At 37.9% G+C, this 24,465-nt stretch overlaps 1 long non-coding RNA gene across 2 annotated transcripts in view; it reads left to right on the forward strand.

The window, feature by feature from the left end:
* Positions 1-24,465, forward strand: part of LOC123643696 — a 44,746-nt gene that overhangs the window by 9,301 nt on the left and 10,980 nt on the right. The window contains exons 1-3 of one of the 2 annotated variants that reach the window (XR_006736881.1): positions 8,966-9,124; positions 9,773-9,878; positions 24,198-24,351. This is a non-coding gene — a long non-coding RNA (uncharacterized LOC123643696). Of the gene's footprint in view, positions 1-8,965; positions 9,125-9,772; positions 9,879-24,197; positions 24,352-24,465 lie in introns of those variants that run through there. The other variant, XR_006736882.1, reaches the window with a different exon arrangement.

A 24,465-nucleotide genomic window follows, 5' to 3' on the forward strand; every position in this document is an offset into this window, starting at 1 on the left:
TGCTCCTAAATTCTGTTGTTTGAGATCTTACGGACCATGTAACCTCTGGAAAACTCCACTTTACACTCATGAGAGAATAAGAGTGAAAATGACAAATACCATCTTAGTCTTATTATGAAAATAGTTTTAACTCTGCTAAACCCCCTAAAAAAGTCTCAAGGACCCACAGGGGATTTCAGACCACATCTTGAGAACTGCAGCTCTAAAATATTCCTGTATATGTCTGCTAAAACAGGCAGACTGAGGAAGCACTAGACGACTGGATGTCGAAAGCAGTTAATGATATTGCCATAACTTAAGACAACAAAGTTGTCAAAAATATTTAACGTATAATTTCATATTTAGATATATTCTATATAACATATATATTTTTTCAATTTCATACAATCACATTTTGAAAGTCATTCCTATACTTTAAAATCGAATTTTCAAATCCAATCCAATGTATGAACAGACATGTAATTCCTATAAATGGAGTAGCTGAATTTAATGTGACTTTGGTGATACTGCATGATTTAAGTTACTTTGTAGGATCAGACTCACTCCCATTTTAGGCTCACAAAGTTATTTTTATCATTGCATTTAAATCAATGGTAAATAGTTAAAAGATGTTCTAAGCCAGTTGTTCCCAAGATGATTTTTCTTAATGCTATGGAGAGCATGGCTTGGAAATTGTTATTCACAAATCATAGCTTTTGGCCTTTTCATACCTCCAGGTTTCCTGGTCCTCTTCATCCGGCCAGTAGCAATAAAGCATTCAGGGGCAAGTGACATTCTCAAAATCAAGTCTTTTTTGTCTTGATTCATATGTAGCAGGAATTGTTTTTTCCCGTGGATTAAAAGTATTCTGGGGCAAAGAGGTAAGTTAAGTCTCTGCATATACTAAGATTCCTCCAGAGCCCCAGAGAAAGATGGGTTTGAGGATGTGGCAAAAGTCAGTGGTCTCCAGAGGCCTATAATCGTCTCTGACTAACTCTACCTTTGGCTGCTTCAGGACTATAGACTCTTTTAGGAATCCCTTTTCTGTATTCAGGAGAACTTACAGAGAAAGTAATCTGCCTGCTTAATCTTCCCAAGTGGCCCTCGGCTCACTCTCTCTACTTACCATTTCCCATTATTTTCTTTTCTTAAAGGGGAAACTGATCTTGCTCCCCACTGCTCAGGTTATGCTGTAAGAGCTACTATGAGTGTATTAGGGGCACACACAATTCTAATGGTCATCCCATCCTTTTTTTATTTTTTAACAGTCAAAGAAGTTTTCTCTCTAGTCTAGCTAAACCATGGCACCACCTCCCACCACAAGCAGTCATATCTCCTTGAAGCCTGGAGAGGCATGAAAGCTCCTTTGAGTCAAATGTTTAAAGTGACCTGTTAACCACCCATGCAATGTTCCCGCTGCCTCCCTAAATCTGCGACTGAAAGGAGCAATATCTCTTTTTGATTCCTACTTTTTAAAATGTTGACATATTTGATGACTGGATTTTTAAGCAAAGATACATGGTAGCTGTTTCATGTGCTTAATTTCTTTTATCATCTTTAAAACACCCCTGTTTTTCTATTTTTCCTTTCTTTTAGACCTATCTTTTTTCTTTCTGTTTTTTTTCTACTTGGGTCTATGTGACGCAGAGCTAAAGAGAAGTGAGAAAAGAAAAATGAGGGTCAGTAAAATGAGCAATAAACTCAGTTCATGAGTCAAGACACAAAGTTATGGGAAGACAGAAAAGGCTAATTCCAGAAGGTTCTCCTAGGAGAAGCCAAAGCAGGGAGCACGCCTCTAAATAGAGCCCTTCATAGAACCACTGATAGCCAGACTATAGGGGAAGAATATGAGCATGGTCACTAGGAGGCCAAAACATTCTGCCAACAGGTATCCTTTTTTTAAATATGCTCTTTATGGACATTGTCTGACCCTTTGAATATAGTCCTCAAAATATGTCCTTGATCCAGCTTGTTTTAAGTTTTTATGCAAAATAATGGTGTGTTTGAAAGTGTTGGATATTAATTTTTTATTTCTGCATTGAAAGCATTCAAATGTCAGGAATTATTATCACATTTATTTCTTCTTTCTTAAAAAAATGCCAAAACTACTAGATCAAAATTATTAATAATATCCTGATTTTCTTGTATGTGGTGTTGGAGGGGGAGGAGAGGTGAAATTCGCATAACTGAAATTTTAATTATAATCAGTTCTAACACTCTATTTTTATGATGAGCCATATGATCCATAAACAGCTTTTAAACCTATCCATTTAATCACAGCTTAGGTTAAAAAAGGTTGCCTGTGCAGAGTGAGGTCATGGGATGAACCCCCTGAGAGCAGGTGGGAGGCTGGTAGAGGAGTGAACATCAAGAAGCCTCCTAAAGGGAAGCAGTGCACCAGCTGGAAAAACATGACACCAGATGCAATAATAATCATGAAGAGATCTAGGCCCCACAGCAATCAGGGGTTTTATAAAAGGGTAGAAAAGATATTTGAGTGAATGAGCTACTTTGTGTGCTCTTTGTGTGCTGGGTGGCACTTATAAAACACTAGGGGTCACGAAAATCAGCCTTCAGTGGCTACCTACTGACCTGCCCTTTTGCACCTAAGCTACAAATACACATGTAGTCATAGGAAGCACAATCCCAAGTTCTAACCATGATTTTCTAAAGACCACTCCATCACTGAGGGAATTTGTCTATTATGATCAATCTATGGAACTTCTAGCTCCCTGGCAGAACCTAAAAAGTGAGGGAAAAAGTCACATTTACCTTCAAACTGAGAATTCAAAATGTGAATTCATAATATCACCATAAAAGCGTATGAAAATTCAGTTTTACCTTAGAAGAAGTCATAAAATATATGTTGATAACCAGTTATGTCACTTGCCTAAAATACAAACGTATTTCAGCTAATCACATTTTCCTTAGAATCCATCAATGAGAACAACAGGTGAGCTCCTGCTCCCCAGCTTTGTAGTAAAATTATTAAGATTACCTTGTCTTATGATGTCTTGGATTTGTATCCAGTTAATCCAATGCAGGTGGTTAGCAGGGGATACAGCAAGGGGATTAGAGAATAGATAAAACAAGATTAGCCATGTTAAAAATGGGTACACAGGGGTTCATATGCTCTCTACTTTGGTATATATTTCAAGTTTTCCATACTAAAAAGTTTAAAAATTATATTTAAGATTTTGACCTAGCCTGTGTTTTTTATTATTATTTTTAAAACAATCAATACAGATTATAAAATTTTATAATTTAGGAGGGATAATAGAGTGTAAAGAGGGAGTCAAATTTTTAGCAATGCATTACTTTTCCCAACACTCAGATATCGAATATCTTAATAATGCCACTCCATAAATGTAAATTGATCAGTGATCCTAGTAGCTTCAACTAGTCAACTTTAATCCATTATTTCTTCAGTGTTGACTAATACTGATACTACCCCACATTTGTGAAAGTGAGAGATGAGAAAAACAACTATAAAACACATTGTGCTATTTAACCACCTAGCTAGTGGTGATAATTGCAAGGACAGATGCAGTGGTGAACCAGTGTGAATAAATAAATACCTTAGAGTAATGTGTTCACCCTCTATGAATTGAATGAAGTCTGGGAAGCAAGATATCATCCAGTCAAATGTTCTCTGCAGTATTTTGCAAAACACCTTGACAAAGCACTGATGAACAATTAACTGCCACCTGTAGAAAAAGTAAGCAATGTCATTTCTGCAACCTAACCATAAAGTCAGTAGTTCACATTTCAGTACAGTTGTGATATAGTGGTTAACTATTGCTAGGTAATAAATCACCCCAAAACTTAGCAGCTTAAAACAACAAACATGTATTGTCTTGCATCATTTCTGAGGATCAAGTACCCATGAGCAACTTAGGTGGGTGCTTCTGGCTCACACTCTCTTAAGAAGTTGAAATCAAGCTGTTCACCAGGGCTCCTGTCATCTTGAGGCTTAACTGAGGCTGGAGAGTCTGCTTCCAAGTTCACTCACAAGGTTGTTAGCCAGCCTCAATTCCTTACCACAAGGGTCTCTACATAAACTGCCCTAGTGTCCTCATGACATGCAGTTAGTCTTCCAAAAAGTAGGTGATCAGACAGAAGTGAGAGAGAAAAGAGAATTAAGAGAAAGAGTAAATGAGAGAGTGCCCACAATAGAAGCTGCAGTCATTTATGATCTAGTCTTGGAAGTGAGATACCATCATTTCTGTCCTATCCTGTTGGTCATATAGACCACCTCTAGTACATTGTGAGAAGAGACAACACAAGGATGTGAATACTAGGAGGCAGGAATCATTGGGAACCATTTTGGAGGCTGGCTACTACATGCAGAGTAAAAGAAAAGAAATAACTCCTAAATATTAGAGATAAAATAGATGAAATAGATTTTAGCCTCCTGAGTAGCTAAGAACACAGGTGCATGCCACCATGCCCAGATAATTTTTTCATTTTTTATTTTTTGTAGAGATAGGGTCTCGCTAGGTTATCCAGGCTAGTCTTGAACTCCTGGTCTCAAGCAATCCTTCCACCAGGACCTCCCAATGTGCTGGGATTACAGGCATGCGCAACCATGCCTGGCCATAAAGATTGTCTTTAAGATAAGTGTAGTTGGACTTCATTGCATCTGGGATGGTTTTGCTGCTAAAGTCAAAGAAAAGGGAACCAAACAACTACTTGTAGTCATTTAAAACTTTCAGAATGCTTTAATGCTATAAATCTCTATGTAAGAGCAGAGTATCATCAAGTTGTGGGCTTGCTGGGCTTATCTATATTCATAACAATAACAATGGCTGCTAAATTCTGTATTATCCCTACTGTTCCCAAATGGGGTTATGTGTGCCACTGCCAAACCTCAGCTCCTAGCTCCTAGTCCTGTTCCTGGTAGACTTCAATCTGACTTGGCACAAATGCTCTAGCCTGTCTTTGTCTTGATTCTTAACCTTGACCATCTCAACAAACGAATAATGGTAGAAGAGAAAAGAAATACAATATATGGTTTCTGCCTTCAATAACCTTAAAATCTCAATTCAAGAAGAAAATAATCTCCTATACCCACAACTAGAGGCCTGGGGAAAAAACATGAGATACTTTATACACTGACAGACCCTAGCTTCCCCTAGGGATCGGTTTATACAGAACAAATGAAAAGTTATGCTACAGTCTTTTTCTCTGTATTCATCTCTAAAACCACACCTAGGTAGTGATTTCTAGCACCAGTGCTTTTGAAAAATATTTTTGGGTTTCCTACCATACTTTCAGAATGCAAGTCATCAATGTAGAACAAAATCTGACTTTGCTTACAACCTCAACCCAATAACTTAATAGCAATTGACGAGGGTAAACCATTGAAGTAGTAGATAAATTTCATAGTCCAACAGGAGAATCATATTTACGCAACTATGATGTTGATCAATTATAATAATAAAAGATGTAATCTTTGTTATTATAAATATTGGAAAGTAGATATTGTCTCATCAAAAATAGTAACTGATAATGTACTCAGAAGTAGCTCTAAAAATGGTAAACTATGCAAACTAAAGAATGATTCAGTAGAGAAGAAGAGAAAGGGAAAGATGAGTGATATCTTTTCACTTTCATAATAACTATTGTGAAAGAAAGTCTTTCTAATAATTTTACTCATTGGTAAAAGATAAATTTAATCATTTTTGTAGTTTGTAGGGTAATAAATTAACTCTCTTTAGTGGAAAGAGTTTGATGCATATGACCATTCATTCTGAGTCTAATAGTCACTATCAATCATTATCTCCTCCCAAGCCAATAGTATTTTCAATATCCTACAATTCTGAGGTGCATATTCCTTTTGGAGTCATTGATGTTATCTTAACATGTAGAATTATAGTATTGTTAGGTGTTTTCTTGTCAAGATAATTCATCAGTATATCTTAAAAGGAAATGTTTTTGGTACTGCTCTAAAGGATAAAACACCTACGTAACATCTCCCAAAAAATGAAAATGAAAATTTGTTTATCCTTTAGCAGAGAATTAAACAGTTTCAGATCAGGAGATTCTCCCCTCTGGCTCATTCTTTATGAATTATCATGTTTACATAGCCAGATTATATGGATTTTCTTTTTAGGTTCACTTTAGCAGATACTTTTCCCAGGGAAAGACATTGTTGTTGATCATAGCAGTAGGTCTAGTTCCTTTCTCGTATGTTTATTTTTGAGGAACTCCCACAGACTGGCTTGGCCTTAACCACAGATAGAAGTTTGTTCTGTATGATTTGTGTGTGTGTATGCAAGGTAGGGGGCAGTGATGGGAGGGTAGAAAATAAATCTTGTTTTATACAAACATATAGGAGAAACCTCAAATACTCCAGGCCATGTCTCACCAAAGAATAAATGATTGATATCTGATTCTTTCCTAAGAGCAAGTTTTGGCAGGCCAGGAATGGCATGAGAACACCAAGCACCTAAAACGGGGTTAGAAGAGGTCGGCTAGAACATACCTACATCTAGGTTCAGTCATCTGTTCCTCTATCCAAGTCCTGCCTAAGGGCATACCTTGACGTCCAAAGGAGTTTAAAGTGAATATTTGCAAATAGTTTTTCATCTTATGACTTCAAAATTATTATCAACTCAGTAAAACTTTTGCTTGATTTTCTATTAAAAACCCCTAATTTCAAAATTACTCCTATAATCAGGGAACTCTCTCTTATACCTAGACAAGGATCCTATGTGATTTTTACTTTCTAGTTCATCCTGCAAAGTCCTGCCGTGGTGACAGCCCCATACTACTTCTCTGAACACATCATTGCTCCGTTGAAAACATTCAATACTTCCATTATTTGTCTTCTGGCATTTATGGCCATTCACAATTTGCCCCGAAATTACCTTTCAAGAATTTCCATGTACTACTTACTTCCCTAAGAAAAAGGATTTCTTTTCAACCATTCTATTATGTAGGAAATCTCCTCCCCCTTTAATTCATAATGCCTCCTCATTTATCCAAAAGTCAATCATCCCTTCTGTACTCTTCTGTAATACTTTTGTTCATACGTTTGGTTCAAACCCATATGGCTCACATATATTTTCTTATATTGTAGATATATATATATATATCCCCTAAACTATGGTAAGCTCCTAGAGGACAAGAATCATATTTTAGGCAACTGTGTTACTTGCATAATCTCCACAGGATACCTTTCCCATTACAGGTACTTAGCATGTGTCTGTAGAAGGAAGGAATTATAAAAGGAAACAGGCCGGTAGGCGTGCTGGCTTTTTAAAATCTAATTTTGATCAACTTCTAGAGTAGTGGTTCCCAATTCTGGTTGTCTACTTGAATCACTAGGGATTATTATTTTAAAATAGCAATGCCATACCTAACACCAAATATATTCAAATCTCTAGGGTGGGTGTGTAGGGCTCTAGCATCAATATATTAGGTTATTAAGTATGGAATATCCGATATCCTTAAGTACTAAGTTTGACAGTTGGTATCTCTGACATTTCGCTTTGACACTTCTAGTTTTGTTTAGTTTTTTTATTGTGAAAGTACATCCTCATTCTTTCAAATGCACATTTTGGTTTGTGATTATCTTTCAGATTTTTTTAGACCAATTTTTGTGGAACTATGCATAAGTCAAAAATTCATGTTATTTTTTAATATGAGTTCTGTCATGGAATGCAGCTCAGACAGCTTGAAATATCAACAAAGTGTTTGGGAAGGATGTGACTAAAGAATGTAAAGTATGTTGATGGTTTGAGAAGTTCCATTCTGGTGATTTTAATCTGGAAAATGAGCCACATGGGCAACCTGAGACCAAGGTGGATAATGATGAGCTGAAAGCTATAGTGGAAGCAAATTGTCTCAAACCTTGCCTTTCTTTGCTGTCATGACATAAAGACAAACCATTGCTACACCATATTGTTATATGTCATGAAAAATGGATTCTTTTTGACAAACACAAGCATTTGGCACCATGGTTGGATAAAAATGAAGTGCTGAAACACAGTTCAAAACTGAATATTCATCAAAAAAAAGCTAATGGTGTCTGTTTGGTGGTCCAGCGCTGGTATTCTCCACTACAGCTTCATGAAACCTGGTCAATCAATTACAGCGGATGTCTACTGCAACCAACTGGACAAAATGATGAGGATGTTTGTGATTAAGCAGCCGAGATTGCTGCTTTTGCAAGACTACATGTCACAAAAAACAATGTTGCTCAAACTACAGAGGCTGCACTTGGAAACTCTCTGTCATCCACCATATTCACTAGACCTTGCACCAACTTACCACTTCTTCCAGGCTTTGGACTACTTCTTGCAAGGAAAAATATTCAATTCTCAACAAGCTGTGGAAAATGCTTTTCACGATTTCCTTGGCACTCACTCTCTAGGCTTCTTCACTGCTGGCATAAGTAAGCTACCGTTAAGATGGCAAAACTGTGTCGATAGTTTAGGCACAGACTTTGATTAATTGTACTGCTTCTTGTTTGAGATATAATAAACTAAACTTTTGATTCAAAATTGGACATTTCATATTTAATGACCTAAATGTTTTAAAAGTTTCCCGGGTGATCCTAAAAAACATTGGTTCAAAGTGTAATTCCCAGACCAGCAGCATCAGCATCACTGGCAATTTCTGTAAATACTCAGACCCTACCCCAGATCTACTAAGCCAGGAATCTGGGGATGAGATCCAGCAATCCATGTTTGAAGAAACCCTTCACATGATTTTGATGGACATTAAAGGTTGAGAACTACTGCTCTATAATGTTAGTAAAAGTAGAACAGGAACCAGTGTGTCCATAAGAAAAAGGAACATAATGAATTTGATGTTTTTGTGATGGCAGGTAACAGAACCATTGCAAAGACAGGATAGAAAAATAAAAACTGTACAGAGACCCTTTAATAAAATAAGAAAGATCTTCAAAAGAGAAATTGGTAATCAGGCTGAATTACCAAAGACTAACAAGAAGGATGTCTTTATTTTATAGGGACAAGATGAGAAAAAGATAAATAAGAAAGAGATGCAATCTTAAATGGATATAAAGTTTAACAGAAAAACATTTTTCAATTATATACACTTATGGAGAAGAGAGGAAAATCTCATACACACTCCTAAACAGGGAAGAAAAATGATCACAGTTGATCATGTAAAGGTAATTGGTTTTTTATTTTAATGGGTTCTGGACGGTGATTGTTTTATTCCCAAATTGTATGAAATAATTTAGTTAGGTACAACAGTTGGTCTTGATGAAGTAGAGTAGAAAGCTAGACATATTGGGTCAGGGATGGAAATGGCTGCTGTGTATCTCTAATTACTGAATATATTTAGCAAGGGCCTGATGGTCACCTCACAAAAAACCTCCTGCTCTTATAGAAATAACTCAAAGCTATGAGTCAGAAGACTCCGGTTGCATAATAATTCTGATTGTCCCACTTATAACCTCAGGCAAAACTTTTACTCTCACCTTGTTCATTTCTTTTACCTTGTGTACCTTTTGGGTGGAGATCTTAACCCTTGTTCACCTTTTGGGATGTTGTTAGGGTCAAATGGAATAATGCATATAAAAGTGCTGTTCAAAATTAAGAGTACTGTAAAAAATATCAGTATTCATAAGAATATGTCATTTATCATTCTGTTTTACACCTTTGAAAATAAACAAAACCTCCTACAAATAGCAAAAGAGTAAGTCTACTACCTAATAGGAGAAAGAATGGAAAGGACAACCCCAAATTAACTTGATTTTGATATTCATAAAAATACTAAAATAAATCAATAAAATAATGTATTGTTAATCCTCTAGGAAAGTACCAACTCCTGGCTCAGATAGCAATTGATATAACTTCTTGAAGAGAAATGAATGACACCAAAGATGTTTGTTTCATAACATGATAACAGGCTACTCACAGGTAAGTTTGCTTCAATGGCAGTTTAAATATTCACAAATATTTAATAAGATTAGAGAAAACTAATAAATCTTTACACTCTATTTCACATTTCCCTTCTCAGTCCACGACTAATAATTGTTTATTGGTTTAGGCAAAGCTTTTGGCTTTAGCCTTAAGCTAGAGTGTTAGGGTGTTTAAATTGATAAATGGGAAATTTAAAATAAAATGTGTTTAAAGTTGAAGATACAATTGTAAAGTATCATATATACACACACACCCCAACAAACCAAGTGTAATATAACAGGAAGAACTCTTTACACTAAGAATCAGAATTCCTATTCTACCCTAGAACTAGTTAAATGACCAGACTTATGTTTAGTAGTTGTACATCTAGTTCTGGTACTCTACTGAAAATTGGTCCAACCCCAAACAGCAAGTGAACATTTCCCAGAGGCCTGTGGAATATCCTGAACTTTCTGTACTTTTCCCTTGGGGAGATGGAAAAGAAGAATATTGATTTCAAGAATCTGCCACTTTGGAAATTTGGCTAGATTGAGGTTTCCCAATGTAAATTCCATAAGATGCTAGTACTTCTGGGCACAGGGCATGTTTCTGTGGTTCTGCTGTCAAATATATTTAGGAACCACTTCCCACTCTAACCCTGCCCCCTTGAAAAGTCACATTGCCCAGTAGCTTATTAAATGTTCTGAAGATTCTACGTAACCTTGTATAATATAGTGTGCTCACCCACAGAATGATTTTCCCCTAACACCTATTTCTATACCTTTGGGGGTAAATTGGCTTAAATTATAAGGTCCTACAGAGCAAGTGCTTAAGATAGCAATGACCAAGGCCAGCACTCAAAAGTCAACAATGATTGATGAATCATTTTGTGAATGGTGACCTAAAGTGGTCAGTCTGAAGCTAAGTTATGAACTATCTTTTTTAATGTCCCTGCTGAAGGTCATGGGAGCATGTTCTTAATATTTGAAGACAATACTAAGCTAAATCTATGTAATAAAAACTTTTTGTATTAGCTATAAGGTAACTTCAGCCAGTTGAGCAGAATTGAGCCTTTTTAACAAACCCAGAAAGCTAATTACACAAACACTCATATGTACACATGTAAATTCAGTATTTCTTTACATAGAAGCCATAATTGACACAAGTGCTTGCTAGTTACCTGGGTGAAAGAATAAGAATTCAAAATGATACTGAAACATTCAACAAATAGTAGAGTAGAAGCAAGGAGACTAGCACTTCTTGGTTAGAATTAAAGAACATGAGCAGATTTAGAAGAATATTGTAAAAAGGAGAGGAATTAATTTAACAATATCTCATTACACAGAAAGAATTATGATGCTTCCAAATGTACTCCTGCATTTCTTATTTAAGAGGATGATACTTGCTGTGCTGGGCAAGTTGTACATAGTGGAGGATGAGAAGATTAATAGATCTGTCTTTGACATTTAACTTGAATTGGCAACAATATTATAGACAAAATGAAGTTCAGAAGTAGACAGATAAAATTGTGTCATGTATATATAAAATGGACAGATTATTTCCTGCCCTAAATTTCATGAGTAGACCTCATTATCCCTTTTCAATTCTTTTAACCAGAAAAAGAAAAGAATCATCTTGTGCATTTGTCCATATTTTTATAAAGTGACCTTCTAGGTTTGCATCTTTAACATGTTCTGGATAGATGTAAACATCCTGGGAGTATTCAGTAAATGATGATAAAGAAGCTTAGATGAAAAGGACAGTCAGAAAAAAAATTAATAAGGTCCAATTCAGGATTCTTAATGCATGAGTTTCCAACAAAACCAGATCTTACTTGTATTACTTTTAAACTGTGTCTGAGTTTTTAAATATATTGGTTTTGTTTCCTTAAAGTTACGTACTCAAGCATTGGCTTGCAATGTCAACAAGTTTCATTGTCCAGAATTATCATGGAAATACCAAATATTTTGAATACAGGTACAGTTAAGGACATGTTTTCTCTATTTGCTCTCCAATGTCTGGGGAAAAAAGAAATCTTGCTACAAATAGCAAGACTAGTGGATCACAACATGAATTATTGTTCACTCACGTGAAATCATGAACTTCCTGTTACAGTTTTCATGTTTTATCATGCATAACATTTTTAGCAAGCCTGGCCTGAAATTTATGCAGGTTATTAGTTATTATTATCTATAAGCCTTCTCAAGTCAATGATGTTAGCTCACTTATTGGATATATTTTTTAAATTTACAAAGTTTCTGTATAGTCTTGCACAATAATTAATTATATGTTCTTTTGAGTATATTCTAGAATTGTGACTTCCAAGAGCTTAGACTGGCTGCATCTATAAAAACTAATTTCCCAAAATCTGCTAATGCTATCACTGTTCTTCCAGCCTCAGATAGAAACCTGAAAGCTTTCTTTGACCTGTCTCCTGTCCTTCCACTTCTATTCCAACCATCACCAAGTTTCAACAGAAATGGGATAGCCTTTTCCTCACTATTCCACTACCATAGCCCGTGCCAGGCCACATCTCCTCACTCCTGGCCAATCGAACCTTCTCCAGGTATCCCCTTTTGAATTACTCTTACATATATTCCTGCTAGAATAATCTCACTAATGCACCATTTATAAGGTCGTCTAGAAAATATAACTACTCCAGACCTCAGTGATCTCTACAAACTGAGAGTACCCATAGTACTTACAGTTAAATCCGTGTAGCTTAATACTTAGGTATTCTCAGATAGTTTCATTTAAGTTCATTTTGTCTTCCTTGAGGAAAAAGAGTTTGTCTTTTATTTCTTTGCAACTACTATAGCACCTAACACAAGACTTGTTCAAGACCAACCCTCAGGTTCAAGTCCTACCCAATTAGGACTACTTTAAATGTGCAACAGAATATTCTGTGCTATGCCAAGAAGAGGTAAGTTACCATTCACTCCTTTATTCATTCACTCATCAGACATTTTCAAGAAACTTCTGTATGCCAGACACTTCCAGGCAATGGATACAAAGAGATACATGCCTGTCCTTCTTGTGGAAGAGACAGACAAGTACAATATGGTAAGGACTAGATAGAAGTATACTCAGATGCTTAGGGGCACCCAGAGGAGACACTTGAAATCAGACTGGAAATAATAACAAATAGAAAACATCACTGTCCAAAGTGTGTTTCCCAGAGCACTAGTCCTGTAAGATTCTCCATGAAAATAAGGGTTCTATGGTCAAATAAATGTGGGAAACCCTCCACTGTCACTTTCTCTCCCAAAGAGGCACAAAGCCCATTAGCACACTGACACCAAAGAGGAGTCCTGCAGTAAAGAAACCTGTGGGAAACCTGGGGTATGAAAAATAAATTTCCAAGTTATCAGGAGGAAAGTGGTGGTTGCAACCTTCTGGATGGGCAAGATCACTGGGAGACTATAGGAGAAGAATGGATGACCAGAGCCAAAGACAAGGAGAATATCAACACTTAAGGATAAAATGGAAAAAGTGGCCCATGAGGGAGACTGAAATGAACTGGCCAGGGATATAGAAAGAAATCCAAAACAAAGCAGAAAAACAGGGGTGGAGGGAGAGGAGAGAATTTTAAGGAGCGGTTGGCCAGAGACATTAGAGCCCCAGATGAAGACATTGGTGTGTCCTCTGGAATTAGCAATCAAGAGGATATGAGGGAGATGGTTGAGAGTGTTATCAGGGGAGTGTTGGGAGGGACAGGGATTGCAGTGGATTGAGGCTGTGAGGAAGTGAAGACAGAAAGTATAGACTGGCCTTTTGAGGAATTTGGCTATGAAAGGATGGGAGTAGTACTGGAAGGGACAGAGATGTGGTTTTGAGGGAAGGTTATTTTACAGTGAGGAGATTTGAAATTCTTTATATGCTGAGGGAAAAGAGCCAAACAGAGGAAAGGTTAAGATAAAGAGGAATTCAGGGGAAAAGTGCTTGAAAAGACTAGATAACTGAGAAGAAGGGAGAAGGTCAGATAAATCAAAATGAGGTAGAATTAGCCACAGACTAAAAAGGGTGAAAAAGGGTGACCTTTTCTACTGGGAAAGAAAAAAAAGAAGAAAGAGAGAGAGAAAGCTGTAGCTGGTGAGAGAGAAAGTTATTAGTAATAACAGTAATTAATATTCATTGAGGACCTACTCTGTGCCAGGCATCATGCTAAGTGGTTTGCATAGTGTTGGGAAAGGCAGTCTCATGTGCACAGTCTCTGGACCCCCACTCAGCCACATAAGGTTGGGCCTTGAGCCTAGGATACATCCTTACCAAGAGAGGAAGCACGCACACAGCCTGTGTCGGGCTTACCACCTTGTGTGGGAATACCTTGTTGCAGACTCCATGTTGCAGACTCCATGAGTATTCCTGTTTGCTGCTGAAGCATGTGTATCAGTGGCCCTCAGACATGACCCCAGCTATCAGTATTTCATACTCCATGGGTGAGAGAGAGGGGTCCTTCCTCTGTGACATGAGAGGGATACACATAGGCAAATTGCTCTGCGTGGGCTGCTGAGAGAAATGCACTAGCCATCAGGGACTGAGGCACACTGTATGGAAGATGATCTTGCTCTGTCTCTTGTCTATTTAAGTAAAGTGTTTTCCATCCAGTGCTGGCTGCATTGTGTTTTCCCTGGTAACTCCTATGTCAAGATGCAATGGGAAGAAGTGGAGTCCTCCCCTGGATTAGTGACTGGTGCACAGTGTTCTACTCAACACATAGGTTGAACCTTACAGTAACCCTTTAGGGTAGGCACTAATATTATTCCAGTTCTACAGATGAAGAAAGAGAAACAGGTCTAATGGAGTCAGGATGCAGGCCAAGTAAAGAAAGATCTCTCTTGAAAGGGAGTTCTTTCTTGGTATTCTCAATTTTTCTGATTGAAGTAGAAGGCAAGACTATTTCCTGAGAGTGAGAAGTGAGGTGGCAACGCAGGGTGTCTGAGGAACGGAGCACTCACGATTGGAATAGCTGCAGAGGAGCATGAGAAAACACGCTAAGTAAAGCACATTTGAGAGCCTAGCTAAAACTGTAGTGCATACTTTAGCAGAGAATTCAATTCCTATAGTTTGTGATACCCTACCCCCCATGCCCATCTGCTCTGCTAGGCTGTAGATAGGAAAGCAGAGAAAAGATAGGATGAGACTTGCAGGCTCTTTGAACAGAGGCTCACACATCTTCAGAAGTGACCACCAGTATATACAAGGTGATGGATCCCAGGTGCTCTACTATAGATATAAACAAAGGGCTGCCAGGGTACAGAGGACAGAGATTCCTGATTGAGGGAATTGGAGAGATCTGAAGGTATGAGGGAAATTTACACTAGGGGCTTGCATTATAAAATTTGAGAAGTTTTCAAGTCTAATCTACTGAGAAATGAATTAGCAGAGCACAAAAGGAAGAACACATTTGGCGAGGAAACTGTAAGTTCAGTTTTCAAACATGTTGATTTTGAGGTACCTACAGTTATACCACTTAGAAATGTTCAGATTTGGAAGTTATCACCTACAGGTAATAGTTCAACCTTTATACACCAAGTTGCTGGCATACAGAGAGAGTAAAAGACATCAGGAAGCTTCTTCATAAGCTCATCACAGATAAGGGGAAAAGATAATATGGCCACCTGACATAAGATCAGCGTAACACTGGTACCACTTGGCACCAGAGCAGAGTTCCCTGGCAATGAAACCAAGACAGAAGAGGAAGAAAAGCCTGGGATACTTTTAGGACATGGAAGGGGTAGAGAGTTACTGACATAGGTAGCCCTTTGGGGTGATTAGGAGATTGCATAAGGGACCTATGTAGGATTTAAGATTAAGCAAGGGAGGTGGCTCTTGGAGGAATTGCAAAAACAAAGTTCATCTTTAATCTTCCTTTCGCAAGGTTGCCTGGATCCAGCCTTGCAGGAGATTATAGCAAAAATATTCCAGGTTCAATAGCAAGATCAAGATGACAGGGCAAGCTACTGAGGAACCAATATTAACCTCTCGCTTTTTTTCGTAACCTCTCTGTTCTCTTCATTGTACTTTATTGTGCAGTGTTCCTCCACAGACATTGCCTCATAAATCCCTCTTTCCTCCAGAAATCTAGCTTAAATGTAAAGAAACCCAAAAGTTACAAATGTATTAAAAAATTACTGTTTTGTAGTAAGTTCCAAATCCTGTGTATGTTTATGTCTAGTTGTTACAGCAAATGTTACAGCGGGTGGTCCCAAGGACAAACTGAGCGGCACACAGAGAGTAGGAGAATCAAGGTTTATTCACCGGTGGGCTCAGAGGGGTCTCGCCACCAAATTCTGAGCCCCGTCTACCCGATTTTTCCCACTTTTATTAAGTTGGGGTGGTCCGAGGGGTGGGGTCTCAGGAGACTAAGGTAATAGGTTACTTGATGTGTCAGGTAATAGGTTAGTATTATGTTGATGCTCCAGGTAATAGATTAGGTTGATGAGCCAGGTAATAGGTTAGTATTAGGCTGATGTGGGTCTTCCCTGAGGGGTGGGGTCTCAGGTGGCTAAGGTAATAGGTTAGTTGATGTGTCAGGTAATAGGTTAGTATTATGTTGATGCACCAGGTAATAGATTAGTTGATGGGCCTGGTAATAGGTTAGTATTATGCTGATGTGGGTCTTCCATGAGGGGTGGGAGTCTCAGGAGGCTGATGGGGGTTTTCCTTATCATAGTTAAATCCTGGTCTTGCTTCTAAAACTCAAATGAGGAAGTAACCGAAGAGTACTTTAGGCCCTGGATGTAAAAATAAGCAAAAGCCACCTCAACCACATCTGCCAAGTATATAAAGAATTACTGGTTAAAGTACCACCCCTTTATCTACATTTGTATTTACCCATGAATGTGGACTTTTTTATTAGATACCACTTATAACAAAATGAGGTACAGTGATCCAATTTCAACACTATCTAAAAGAACTTAGCTACCAGAACTCCTAGGTTCCAATTCCAAACTTATTATTAGCTACTTGTGCTATGAGAGGCAGAGCAATCTCTTGATCCTTATTTCTTCATTTGAAAAATAGGAAAAGTAACACCTACCCCCTTACTTCACATAGTGACATTGGGAAGCAAACCAGATAGATATTAGATGGGAACATTCTTTCATAAGATGAATATCATGGTGCAAAAATAAGATATTGTTATAATTTAGTGTAGTAATAATGTGTTGTTACTAATAACAGCAGTAAATATCAGTAGTTTGTCACACAGTCTCACGGCATAATCCCCAAAGTCTACATACCAGGATTTTAGTGAGCATTAAAAAGCCATTCAGGCTGGGCACGGTGGCTCACACCTGTAATCCTAGCACTCTGGGAGGCTGAGGTGGGTGGATTGTTTGAGCTCAGTAGTTCGAGACCAGCCTGAGCAAGAACCAGACCCTGTCTCTACTAAAATTAGAAAGAAATTAGCTGGACAACTAAAAATATATAGAAAAAATTAGCTGGGCATGGTGGCACATGCCTGTAGTTCCAGCTACTCGGGAGGCTGAGGCAGAAGGATTGCTTGAGCCCAGGAGTTTGAGGTTGCTGTGAGCTAGGCTGACACCACGGCACTCTAGCCAGGGCAAAAGAGTGAGACTCTGTCTCAAAAAAATAAAAAGCCACTCATCTGATACATCACTATGTTCAACAATAGGCAGGGAGAGAGAAGGAGAGGACGGTTTATATATATATAAAAAAAAAAAAAAGCAAGGGGCAAAGGGAAGCAAGAAAAGTAGGGAGGATGAGGAAGGAAAAACCTCCTTCATGGGCTGCCTTTGTCCTGAAACCCGCCTTCCTTGAGTTACTAAGATGGGGTTCCAGAAGGGATTTTCCACAAGAAACCATCGAAATCATTAACTGAACTAACCTATTCCATCGTGTTTTGGATAGGTTCTGATATTCACACATGGCCCTGGAGAGTGAGATACCAAGGAAAGCAGTTTTGATGGCAAAAAATAAAAAAAATTTAAATGAGCAAGGAAATATCTGGCTCAGTACTGAGCCACTATTTTACATGAGAACCAGCTTCAGGAAAAAATATTTATGCCTGCATTTTTCTAAAACTCTAAAAATAATAGCTTTGTTTTATTAGGTCCCTTGGGGGAAATGTGTGTGTGTCTTTACAATATATGTGACCTACACTATTAAATAGAAAATGTCAATGAGCAAATTGGCATAGCTTCTAGGTGCTTAATGGTTACTATCTGGGCATAGCTGAAAAGTAGCAAAAAAAGATGCAGTTTTGGGGTTTTTAAATTTTGATTAGCAACATAGGGAACTGACATGGTGAGAGTGGTTGGGGTTCAGAAAATGAAAAGGAAGCTGAAAGGGGGGAAAACAAATACATCAGATAATAATTAAGAGATTCGAGTTTTCTATATTTCCTCTGTTTAGAAAGAGACACAGGATTTAAATTTCATGGGATTTCATTAGAATGTTTTTTCTTAGTGGATAGAGAAAAACACATCAAAACATACTCAAGCTGACTTATAGAAGAGTGAAACCCATTCCTTTCTTTTCTCTCTCTTTCTCACACACACACACACACACACACACACATCATTAATAGTTTCTGAGATTTATTTTTATATCTCATATACAAAAGCCTAGGATTATTCTCCTTGTTATGTGTTTTAGAAGGTAATTTAGTTGCAATCTTAAGAAAATTAACTTAATAACCTTTTACCTGCCAAGTGAAGTAAAAAGTCTACTTCAGTGATTAATAGTTTATACTTCTCCATTGTCTTGAATTAAATGAGGTAAATGAGGAGGATTTAAAATATATATATGTGTGTGTATGAAAATCCATAGGTTGGTGAGAATGAAACAAGGCTGCACATTAACAGAGAGCCAAAGGACACCAGACTAGAAATGAAAAGGGGGCTAAATTGGTGGTGTTAGCTGCAAGACCAGCAATCATTTCAGTCAGCTCTTTCAGCTGAAAATATGGGAAGTGGAGTGGCACAAATGTGTATCCTCCTTGACTGTCCCAAATATCTGTAGGATCATTAACGTGACTTTCACCCTGTTTAATGGGAGCCTACTGCTTCATTTGATGTAAATGAAGACAAGATTCTTTCAAACAGTAGAAATAAGAGAAGATTTTATATATATATATATATATATATATATATACACACACACATACACACACAGTATGTTTTATGTAGTTTTATACAGTATATATATAGTATATGTTTTATTATACACATATAATGTCCTTTTCTGATTATAAAGTAATTCATGAGAAAAAAATTAATAAAATTATTAAAAGGAATGGTCATTGTAGAAAAATTTGTAAAATACAAAAAAAAATAAAGAATAAAATAAAAGTAGTTTATAATTCTGCCACCCAGAGAGATATGCTGATTTGTTGTATTTCTCTCTACTATGTTTACTTTAATGCTAGACTATCTTTGCTTAGTATAAGAAAAATACTCTCATTTGATGCTTTCTGCACTGCTAGACAGGAAATGAATAAAAAACACAAAAATAAAAGAAAGAAACAAGAATTTCATCCAGTTGAACTGTGGGAAGCTGTACCAGGCTCCACAACTAAGTATTCAAAGAAAGAAAGCAGTTGTGAGAAATCAGCAGAGTGCTGTGGAAAGAATACACGAAGACTCTGTCCTGCTGCTGTTGTATTGTTACTTTTCCATGACCTTGGGAAAATCATTTTCCTTTTCTAGGCTTCATTTCATCTCCAAAATAGGGGACTGCAGTTCAGCAGCTCCACAATGTTGTAAGGTATTTTGCCCTGTGCTAGAGACCAGAGATAACAGGCAGAAGCTTCCCATCTAATCTCGTGGGTTTTGCAAGTTAGAAATAAAAATCTAGGTAAAATTTTGTAATATCCCTGAAATGTCCTCTGAAGTTTTTTTTTTTTTTTTTGAGACAGAGTCTTGCTGTGTTGCCCGGGCTAGAGTGAGTGCCGTGGCGTCAGCCTAGCTCACAGCAACCTCAAACTCCTGGGCTTAAGCAATCCTACTGCCTCAGCCTCCCCAGTAGCTGGGACTACAGGCATGCGCCACCATGCCCAGCTAATTTTTTCTATATATATTTTTTAGTTGGCCAGATAATTTCTTTCTATTTTTAGTAGAGACGGGGTCTCGCTCTTGCTGAGGTTGGTCTTGAACTCCTGACCTCAAGCAATCCACCCACCTTGGCCTCCCAGAGTGCTAGGATTACAGGCATGAGCCACCGCACCCGGCCTTCCTCTGAAGTTTAGAAGGTAATTTGCAGATTCTTGGCTTAGTGGAGTGAACAAAATACTGCCAAAGTTCCTCAGACTCTGAAATTCTGTAATTTAATGTCACCAAAAGTCAAGTGTGTCTTTAAGATACCACCCTAAACCAGTGTTGATCATTCTTATGCTGAAAGTAACCAGTAAATTTGTTCAGGATCCAGGAGAACCCCACTTTCAAAGTGAATGGAAACCAGAGGTGGATGTTCTGTTGATTCAATTGTCACATTATAGTCCTGAATACCAAAGGCCAAGTTTTGGCAAAGTTGAGCAGTAAAATCTATTACTCAAAACTTTTCTCCTTCTGATCCTTCTTTCCCCAACCAGTTCCACCTTAATCCAGAAATTCAGCAAACTTTGAACTTTCTCTTCCATCTCCTGTGAAAAATTGGAAAGGGGTAAATATGAGTAATTTACAGCTTAGTGTGTTTCTGTCAAGGATATCTGTACTAAAGTTTTATATCTAATTAGTTAATAAATGTTTTTTCTCCCCATTGAAGTAATTTTATGTGTCACAGTGAGTCGGTAGAGAAGATATATTTAGGGAGTAAGACAAAAGGACTTTCTTAGGTTCCCTAAGTTCATACTAGATATGGGGAGCCTTTAAGAGTCTTTTTAAATTCTGGAACAATGAGGATTATGTGTCTAATTTGGGTCATTCTCCAAACTTCACTAAGGACCGCTTCCTCCCACTCCTTGGAGCTACATTTGAACATAGTTTTAACTTTTGGACAACTTACAGAAAAACTACCCGAATTACTATAATCCCTGAATGAAATATAATATCAAAGAATCGTTTTAAGAATTGAGTGAGGGGATTATTTGCTTTGTTTCTGTTTTTTAGTGGGGCTAAAAGAATTTAGGAAGGTTATCTCAATTTAAATGAATTACAAATTGAATTAGTAATTAATACATTTATAGATAAATGATTCTTCTGGATCAGTGCTATCCTACAGAACTTCTATGATGATGGAAATGTTCTATAACTGCTATCCGGTGGGTAACCACTAGCCCCATGTGGCTACTGAGCACTTGAAATATGGTACTTGAAATTCAGAAACTGAATTTTAAATTTTTATTACTTCTATTAAATCTAAATAGCTACATGTGGGTAATTGATACCATATTAGCACAGTTCTAATATGGTGTGGAGGCTATCTGGGTTTTGACTCTGACAAGGGAACCTCATCCACATAGAGTGACTTTGCCTTTAGAATCCCAGGTCTATTGTAATTATATTAGTTACCAAAACAAAGCCTGTTGCTATTAACTAACCAGAAACTCTATAGAATTACTATGGAAACCTTCTCGGAGAAACACAGGTTTCTATGTCAACTCCTGTTCAGGATACCTCCAAAAAATCCCCTATGACCTGAAACCACAATTTTTTCTAATGGAATTAGGAGACTGTGACTATTGTCCATTGTTCTTAAGCAAGAACATTTGGGACCCTTCCAAGAAGTAGCCTGAATATCTGTTATAAGGAAAGAGAATTATACAGTGTCTAAAGGCCCTTTGTTAAAAATCTTTTTGATAAATGTGTTTTTATCTAAAGGCTCTTTGTCAAAAATCCCTCCTTGAGATTATGCTTGCTAACTCTTCTGATATGTTTCTATTAAAAAAAAAAGAAAATATGAAGGAAAAGCTTTTCCATCAGTGCTTCATATAAGATAAGAAGATCATGATGAGATGTTACCGTTGACCCTTAATTTCTACCCTGATTGAAACATTAAGGGGGTCTAACCGTTGCCCCTACCCCTTTTGGAACAGTTGTGATTGCCCGGGCCTCAGTACCCTGTTACTTCTAGCCCAAAGCCCAGTGAGCTCCACTAGCTGTAGAGGACACTTTTTACAAGAGCAGATGTGCACACAGATCAGTGGCCACCTCCCCGTGCCTACTTCCATTGCTGTGTAGAGAGGATAGAATCAGTAAAAGTTATAAAATTATATTTATTTTTAAATTATAATAAAAATATTTCCCCATTTTTATAGAAGATTGAGAGGCCTGAAAAAGAAGCCTGAGACTTGGCTGACCTTGGGAAGAAACCTAGGGGCCTGGGATTGAAGAAATTTAGATGAACCCACGTCCTTGGCAAGAGTGCTTGGTTTCTCCTGAGTTATTAAGAAAGTAGTTGGGAAACTGAGGATTGTAAGTGAAGGGAGTATACTTATTTCACACAATAACAGATGCTGGTATGAATAAAAACAGGTGGTGGCAATTACATCCTAGTCAGGAGCCTACAGAAAGGAATCCACATTTGGATCCTGTCTCAGTTTAAGATTATTTGAAATGTAGCAGAGGAAGCTCCCTGTTACCTTCAATAATTGGCTTGCTTTCTTTTCTTTGTTCAAATCTATACAGTATAAGCTTTTGGACCTTGCTTTATTTAGTATATTAGACCAAAAGTTGCATTTAGAGCCCATCTTACTTTAAACGTGAGAATACAAAGACAGACTTGTCAAGGGTCACCCAGTTATTACTAGAACTCCTGGCCCAGAGCTTACTTCATATGGCACAAATTTCCTGTTTCCACAGCAGCAGCCAAGCCCCTATCTACTGTCTGTTTCCTTCTCTATTTTGTAATGAAATTTTAGCAGTTGGAGACTAAATAATTTGCACTGAGTGTGTGTAGCCCTCAGGACTTTTGTTATGCTTCAATTCAACCAGTATTTAGGAAGTGACTTGCTTGCCCAAGCCTTGGTACTACTAGGTATTGCTCCAGCAGATAACAGCCTCAAACATAGTTGCAGCTAAGATTCTCTTTAAATGTTATTTTATCTCCACCCAAAACAAGAAGGCCTGGAGAACTTGTACCAATGTATTTCCTTAACTCAGTACAGTTAACCCATATTTACTCATTTTCCTTTTCTTTCTAAGTGATTATCGGTTTCCTCTTTTCTTTTTTGTATTCCTGATATCCTTGCCTACTGTCTTTCTTTAAAGTTGAGCACAAGTTCTAGGAAAGGATTAAGAATGCTTAGGGTGGGACCCCACAAGCCAAATCTTGCCCAGTTTCAGTATGTGGGGATTAGGAAAAGATGACTGATTGTTGAAGTTCTGGTCTGATTTTTGGCTTGATTTGAGAGTGTGGGGATTCTTCCATGAAAGAAAAGAGAGTATAACTAAAAGTGGTGCGGAATTGTTCATCTAAAATCTGGTTCTGCCGATTCCACTCACTGCTATAGCAAACACACACACACACACACACACACACACACACACACACACACACACACACACACACACACACCAGCTGACATTGTCAAGCCATGCTTTCTCTTCAGATCTTACCCTCCTCCTCCAGACCTCTCTTCCTGATTCTCTACATCCCCTCTCTCCCCACCCTAGTACAAATCACCCTCATTTCTTAGCCTGGACTCTTGGCAGGTCTTAATAGCCTTCGGACTGCTCTTCCACATCTATTCTCATCTCGCTTTGATCTTTTCTCCATTTTGCACTCAAAGTGACCTTTCAAAAATGTGTTGCTTCCTGGTATGCGAGAGTAATGACCCAAATCATGAACGGGACCTACAAGGCCATGCACAAAGAAGCTTTCACTCAGCTCATTAGCTTTCTCACTCTTCATGGGGCACCCACATTGGTGCTACCACCAGTCTTGTTTCCCCCTGCCCTGAATACTTTTCCCCTGCCCTCAACCCTAACCCTAGCCCCTGCACCCCTACCCTTCCTTCAGCACTGTCTTTTCTTCAAGGAAGCCTTCCCAAATCCCCTGAACTATTAGATGTCCCCCTAGCATCTTCACTTCTTTGTACTGTTTATTACAGCTGTGATGATTATACAGTAAGTCGTTGTTTAAAGACTGTCTCCCTTTGTCAGAATATAAAACTCAGGATCCATGGCTGTCTTGTTCACTGCTTTATCCCCAGCATCTATCCCAGTGCCCAGCACAAGGTGGTGGTCACTAAATATTTGTTGAACAAATGGCCACATTCAGGTAGAGATACATACAGCCCCTTCCTTGACACGTGGGTTCTGGAACAGTAAGAACTTCTCCTGTTCTGTGTTGTATCCTCTGTGTTGTTATTCTTTTAACTGTGGTTTGGTTTGATTATTTTTGTCCTCTCTTTTTACATTTTATTTCCAAAAGGCAAGAAAGAGCTCTCAAGTGGAATTTCAGCTGGCAGCTGCAGCCATACTAGTGTTCTCAGGACACACCTGCCCTTTCTCGTTTCCTTTATGTACTGGAACCACCAGCAGTCTTGGAGTGACGGATCTTGAACTCTGATTCTCAGTCTGCTGAAGTAAGATCCCCCAGGGCCCCAGTCACTTTCCACTTTCTCTCTGAAAGCCTGTCTCTTCTTGTCAGAGCTTCTGTTTGCCAAAGCATTTCATTTTTACCCATTTAGCAGTTATGT

The sequence above is a fragment of the Lemur catta genome, chromosome 8, assembly GCF_020740605.2.
Source record: "Lemur catta isolate mLemCat1 chromosome 8, mLemCat1.pri, whole genome shotgun sequence".
Classification (NCBI taxonomy): Eukaryota; Metazoa; Chordata; class Mammalia; order Primates; family Lemuridae; genus Lemur; species Lemur catta.